General features: G+C 43.0%; 1 long non-coding RNA gene across 1 annotated transcript; it reads left to right on the top strand.

Moving 5' to 3' along the window:
• Positions 1 to 2,033: 2,033 nt before the first annotated feature.
• LOC132448420 (uncharacterized) lies at positions 2,034 to 4,641 on the top strand. Its single transcript, XR_009523358.1, has 3 exons — positions 2,034 to 2,092; positions 2,169 to 2,238; positions 2,978 to 4,641. It is a non-coding gene; the product is annotated as an uncharacterized LOC132448420 (long non-coding RNA).
• Positions 4,642 to 6,892: the final 2,251 nt, after the last annotated feature.

Here is a 6,892-nt window from a genome sequence, read left to right as displayed (position 1 = left end):
AATAGTTTATTCACATCAACAGTTTATGAACCTCCAAAAAAACATTAAGTAGGCCTGGCACTGTTTATAAACCTTAGAGAACAGCCTCCACAATAATCAAAAACACCCCTGACAACATATAACAGAACAGGACCGCTGACAGAAGGCACGCATTGTGGCAGAAAGTAGCCTATTGAACAAGCCACGCACCAGGCAGAAATGACACAATGCCATACGTATACAAGCCTATTAAACACCAATAGATAGACAAAGCAAACATTAATCAACAATTTACCTGCTTAGTAGGCCTTATAATGAAAGCCAGGGCTGGCTTCAAGAAGTGAATAAATTAACAACCGGAAAACATCTCCCCTTACCATTGTAAAGAGTTACAGGATACTGTTTTAACACAGTTTGGACAGGCCTGTCAGTCCCGAGATCATCAACCGCTGTCCGCTGACTTGGGGGGCTTGTAGATCATATTTGCTCTATGGCTGCGCGGGCTAAATCCGTTGGCGGTTGCCCGGAGCTTGCGTTAGCAGAAGGGCCAGCTCGGCTTTCAGAGACCGTGGCTTTACTAGTGGTGGTGGCCGGAGTGTCATAGTCTGCTACTGGCTGAGGAGGAGCAGGAGGTCTAAGCCATTTTCGTAAATCTATGTTTGGTGATAATTAGCTAGTTAGGCAAACTTTCGTCTATGATGGAGGACCACTGTAATTTTCGATTAATACCAGGATTCTGCGGCTGCGCACTGCAGCTCAACAACGTTATTTTGAAATCAAATGTAGCATGTTTACTCAGCAACCAATTAGCATTAACCAAGCCTAACCTGCTATGCATGCACAACCAACTTGATGTGATTTCCCCGTTCATTTATTTTATTTCATTTAAGTTACAGTTTGCACATTTAATATGTAAGGGCAGAGAAATAGTAACAAGTTTACTCAGCAACCAGTGAGCATTAACCAAGCCTAACCTGCAATGCATGCACAACCAACTTGATGTGATTTCCCCGTTCATTTATTTTATTTCATTTAAGTTACAGTTTGCACATTTAATATGTAAGGGCAGAGAAATAGTCCGCCAAAGACGTTGCTAAGCAACCGAAGACTCTGGGGTTGACAAGTTACGGAATACTTTCGGAGTGATACCAAAGACGTCATGAGAGGCAAAAAATCCTTTGTTTACCTTGACAGCGGTCATACTTGGCCCGAAGTTGTGAAGGACCCATGCAAGTGAACGGAGCGTTCCACAGCATTGAGAAGACCCGTGTAATAAGTAAGGGATAATGTATAGAACGCCGGTCATTATCGGGAAAATAAATAAAATAATGACCTGTGGTAGGAGGGGCATTAATGACCGCTAGGGGGGGCACGGCCCCCAAATGCCCCCCCTTTGCGCCGACACTGTCCCCAATACGTTCCAAATACTGGAACGTCCCCAATACGTTCCAAATACTGGAACTAGGGATGCAAATTATCGAGTAATTCATTAATTGATTGTTTCATCTTATCGATCGATGATCGATTAATTGATAAGCGGCAATTCTTCTGAGAAGCTGAATTTCCTTCTGAATGTGACACATTTAGGTGGTAATTCAACAAAGTCGTTTAGTTGTTGTACTTTAAAATACTTCCACATATTATGCATTTGGCGTCTTTAACCAACTTAAAGTGGCTCCATACTGCACTCCGTTTTGCCCTCTTCATCGTGTCAGTGTCCCGCTTTTCGTTTGTCTTGTCCTGCTTTGCTTGTGTTCCCGCTTGTGTTCCCGCGTGTGCGTCAAGTACGTCTGGCGTCAAGCGCGCCCTCACGTGGACGGGTGGGGAATTACGAGTTAAAAACGCGATTAATTGCAAGTAATTTATTTTTATCGAGTAATCTCTTATCGACAATTAATCGATAATTGATTAATTGTTTGTGTAGTGGTATGAGGCAATACGGCTATTTGGACACAGGCTTCTATTACACCACGCCCACTCCGGCCCGTTCGCCAATCATTGCTTGTCGAGGGGATAAAAGTAGGCCGTGCCCTTCTTCCTGAACTCTCGCTTCCTGCCTCTTCGGCCCGTCCATTTCCGGGTCGTTGCCCTCGCCGCTCACCTCAGAGCACAGGTAGGCTCACCTCCGCATGCTGTGTTGCGTACATTCATCAGCGGTTTACTAAAACTCAAACCCTTACTATAAATAGATCTGCCGAGATCCTCATCACAATCGGGGCAATGTATTGGGGTCGTTTACCGCCGCTGACCAGAGCATAGGTGAGTCATGTTGAGCGTGTTGTTGTTGTTTGCCTGTTGGTCTGGTGCTAGGCTCACTTTGCGCTCCTCTCCCTTCAACAGTCTGCTTGTCGCATGGTGCGTGGTGGCTGTCTCCCCCGCTACGCCGATACTCTTCACCCCTCTCCCTCTTTAGAAGGGACGCATAATGCTCAGACCGAGAACCGGGATTAAGAACCCAAAACCGAGAATACCTTCCTTGGTTATTTACTGATTGTTGCTTAATTGTCATTTCTGCTGCTTCGTTGCCACTTCCGCCGACTTGGTTCGGGGCTCTGTCTACTGCCCCTGGTCGGCTTGCCTCCAGCTGCTAGCCCTGTGGCCCGCTGCTGCTGTGCGTGGTGCGGTGTGTGCCTGTGTGGCTGCCGCTCGGGTGTGCCGCTGCGAGCTCCGCCTGGACTCACCCCTGGTTTGGAGTGTGTGTGTGCGTGTGTGTGCGTTTTGAGTTAATCTCTTAAGTTTTGTGTCGTTGTTCATTTAATTTTCATTTGGAAGGGGAACTTCTCAATCTGAGCCCTTGTTTATTTTTGTTTAAAACATATGTTATGATTGCTTGTTGAGTTGATATCTCTGGTCCGAGACTCTTTAATTTTCTTGTTTTCTTTAATTTTGAGTGATTTTTGGTTATTGCAAATTAATACTCTTTAGTTTATTGATTTGATTTGTTATGTGATATTGTCTGTCAGTTGTGAGCCCTCCTAAGTGTGCCCCTTTCTCGTAGAGCTGAAGGCCGACGGTGGTGGCGGTGGTCCTCCTGGGTGGTGGTGGTGATCCTTTGTGTGCGTGTGCTTTGTTTTAGATTTTATTCGTTTGGACTTCACGTTTTTGCTGTGTGTGTGAGGTGCCCTTGTTTCTTTCGTTGGATTCAATTTCCCCCTGACGATCACTCTCCCAGCCGGTAAGCCTCAGCTTGCACCTACGTCCTTCCCCAGTTGAGCTTACTTCTCTTTTTCATCTTTTATGCCAAACTCTGTTTATAATAATAAAATGCTTTGTTATATTTGAACTCTGTCTCCCGCCCGCCCTGATTGAACGAACCTGATAGTCTTATCGTCAGAGGTGACAATTATACTCATAGTGTATAGGTCCTTGGGCCCTAACCCAAGGTGGCGTTGTCGGTAACAGAGAAAATACTCTGACAAAAAATAGTAAAGCCTCCTCGTGTCGCCACATTTGCATCCCTAACTGGAACGTATTTTCAACGTCCCCAAATTCTAAATGCCAAATTCAGCTGCAAAATGCAATGTATGAGTTTCAGTGTTAACATACGAGGACCCAATTAAGAGCAGTTGATCCTACATGCTAGATTGCGGACAAGCAAGGAGAGCAAGATGGAATAAGAGCGTCACTCGTTGGATACCCGTCCGACTCTGATAAAGGAAGGCATGTGCAAAGCAGGTTTTAGCCATGGCCTACGGCAACAGCTGTTACAGCGAATACCGCTGTTCCATTTTCTGTAACATGCACGAGTTTGAAGCGTGCAAAGGCCTAAAACGTACCATTTGTATCGTCATCGATCACTCGGAATTGGTGCATTTGTATTGTGACAGTGTGCAATAGCATGTTGAGTGGCTGAAGAAAAACGTTTGGTAGCCTCTTAGGTGGCAAAATGAGAGCGCAACGAGCGGGCAGAGCCGTATTGCGCACCGAGTGGCATTTTACCCATATGAGGAAGACTAATTAAAATCAGGTTGTTGTCGGGCGCTTCTTCCCGAGGCATAATTCAATGAGGCGTCAAATGTTGGTTGAGATGCTACATGACCGGGGGGCAGGATCACAGATCATTTACACGTTTTTGCATTATTTGATAGTGTTATTTAAACCACATTAATATAGTATTTTTTTATATTTATATATATTTTTAGTTTTATTAAGTTTTATAATCATAGCTTTGTGTTATAGTGCGTAGGTTGTAAGTCTTGTAAGGATCATGATATATGTAGGGCTAACTATTTGGTTTTCAATAACGTGAGGTTTTCTGTCCTTTTAAACCATTTTATTTTCAGGTCTAAATTTTCAGTCTTGTAATGCATGTTATGTATCTAATAATAAGGTGCTATATGTGTTCTGTCTTGAATTAAAATTACATATGTCTTGATGCTTTGTTTCCAGGTCCAGCTGTGAAGATTAATATGCCAACTCAAACTACAATTGAAAACAAGTATGTTTCATAAAGTAATTTACACAAATTAGGATAACGAACCAAATAAACGTCTTCAAAAAAAAATAGCTGAATGAGTTGTTAACAAAATATATCCCTGTTTGTGTATTTCAAACAAGTTTGTCGGAAAGATTGTCAGTAGGCTTCACTGATCTATGAATAACAAAGCAAATAAAATGTTCCAGAGAGCTTGGCATTCATCTCCCCCTGAATTTCTCAGGAGATTTTCATCTTTTTTGAATGATGTTTTTTGTTGAGAGCTCCCCCTCTGGAGGATTCAAGTAATAACACCTCACAGGTGTAGGGTTTTTGTTCATCCTTGACAACAGTTTGTAAAGCTGTGTCTCTCTGGCACAATAATACACAGCTGAGTCTCCAGGCTGCATGTTTTGGCCTTGCAAAGTTACTGTTTTACTGGCCTCGTCAACGGCAAGACTGAATTTACTACTAAGGGAGTCTTTCACTTTTTTGCCATCGGTACGAATATAACCAATCCATTCCAGTGGGTTTCCATCAGGTTGTCTTATCCACTGCGTGTAGGCGCTACTAACAGAATAAGAGACCTGGCAGCGGATGGTCAGAGATTGACCAGGTCGGACAATCAGAGACTCTGGCTGAGTAAGCTGTTCACAGTTCACACCTGTAGAGAATATAAGCCTTTGGTCATGAATAAGGTACTTCAACTATGGATCTATATGTTTTCTTATTGATTGGATATTTTCTCATAAAGCCTCACCAGAGCCAGCAGCCAGGAGCAGCAGCAGTACAGCTACAGAGAACATGGTTTGTGTTGAAGCTGAACTGGAAGAAGATACCCTGTTCTACACCTGACACCTTATAAGGCTCAGCGAGAGAATGACCCACAGTGCCTTTTGCATAATTCAAAGAGGCGTCAAATGTTGGTTGAGATGCTACACGACCAGGGGGCAAGATCAGATCATTTACACGTTTTTGCATTATTTGATAGCGTGTTATTTAAACCATTTTTTTATATCTACATATTTTTAAGTGTTAAGATTTACAATCATACATATTATTAATATTTGCTTGTATTAAACAAATAACATTGATATAATTAAAAATGTCATGTGAGAATAAAGTCTGTTTTAAGATGTAAACTTTGTGTTTGTGTGCAAAGTCTTGTATGGATCATCAAAAATATGCCGACCTCCAGCGAGCACGGCATTCATCTCTCCCTCTATTTATCAGCTGATGTCATGGTGTGTGTGTTTCCCTGTGTTTCCCTCCTGTGTTGATTACTGTTCCCTCCCCTAATGTGTCTCAGCTGTTTGTTATTTAAGCCCTCGTCTTTCCTTTGTTCCTTGTGCTGTCATTGTGGTTGTTAGTCCTGCGTGTTCCGTGTTCCCTGTTGTCTCCCGAGTTCCCTGTTGTCTCCCGAGTTCCCTGTTGTCTCCCGAGTTCCCTGTTGTCTCCCGAGTTCCCTGTTGTCTCCCGAGTTCCCTGTTGTCTCCCGAGTTCCCTGATTCCTGTGCCTTAGCCTTTAGGCGAGAATAAAGTGCAGTTTTCCTGAAACCGTCTGCGTCTGGGTCCTACCTGCCTGCCTGCACCCGCAGCTCCTTAACAGATGTTCATGAGTTAAATAATCTATTTTGAATGATGTGTTTGGTTTAGAGCTCCACCTCTTGAGGATTCAAGTAATAACACCTCACGGGTGTAGGTTTTTGTTCATCCTTTACAACAGTTTGTAATGCTTTGTCTCTCTGGCACAGTAATACAAAGCTGAGTCTCCAGGCTGCATGTTCTGCCCTTGCAAAGTTACTGTTTTACTGGCCTCGTCAAGGGAAAGACTGAATTTACTACTAAGGAAGTCTTTCTGGTATTTGGCCCCAGTATGTAACATGCCAATCCATTCCAGTGCCTGTCCTTCGGGTTGTCTGATCCAAGCTGTGTTGTAGCTACTAACAGAATAAGAGACCTGACAGCGGATGGTCAGAGGTTGGCCAGGTCGGACAGTCAGAGACTCGGGTTGAGTAAGCTGTTCACTGTTCACACCTGTAGAGAATACAAGCTTTTGGTCATTAATGAGCTACTTCAATTATGAATCAATATTTTTTCTATGGGTTGGATGTTTTCTCATGAAGCCTCACCAGAGCCAGCAGCCAGGAGCAGCAGCAGTACAGCTACAGAGAACATGGTTTGTGTTGAAGCTGAACTGGAGGAAGATGTCCTGTTTTACACTTGAGAACTTATAAGGCTGAGCGAGAGGAGAAAGACCCACAGCCCTATTTGCATAATTAAATGAGGTAGCAGATAGTGCTTGAGATGCTACTTGACATGGGGGACAGGAATCACAGATCTTTACACGTTTTTGCATCATTTGATAGTGTGTTACTTAACCATATTACTACAATATTTTTTTTCATATTTTCTTTTTCTTATTTTAAAGTGTCATTAAGATTTATAATAATACAAAAATTATCTTTTTGCATTTGCTTGCATTTAAAAAAGTAAGAT

Source organism: Gadus macrocephalus, chromosome 2, assembly GCF_031168955.1.
Source record: "Gadus macrocephalus chromosome 2, ASM3116895v1".
Classification (NCBI taxonomy): Eukaryota; Metazoa; Chordata; class Actinopteri; order Gadiformes; family Gadidae; genus Gadus; species Gadus macrocephalus.
This window is presented reverse-complemented; position numbering and strand designations above follow the sequence as displayed.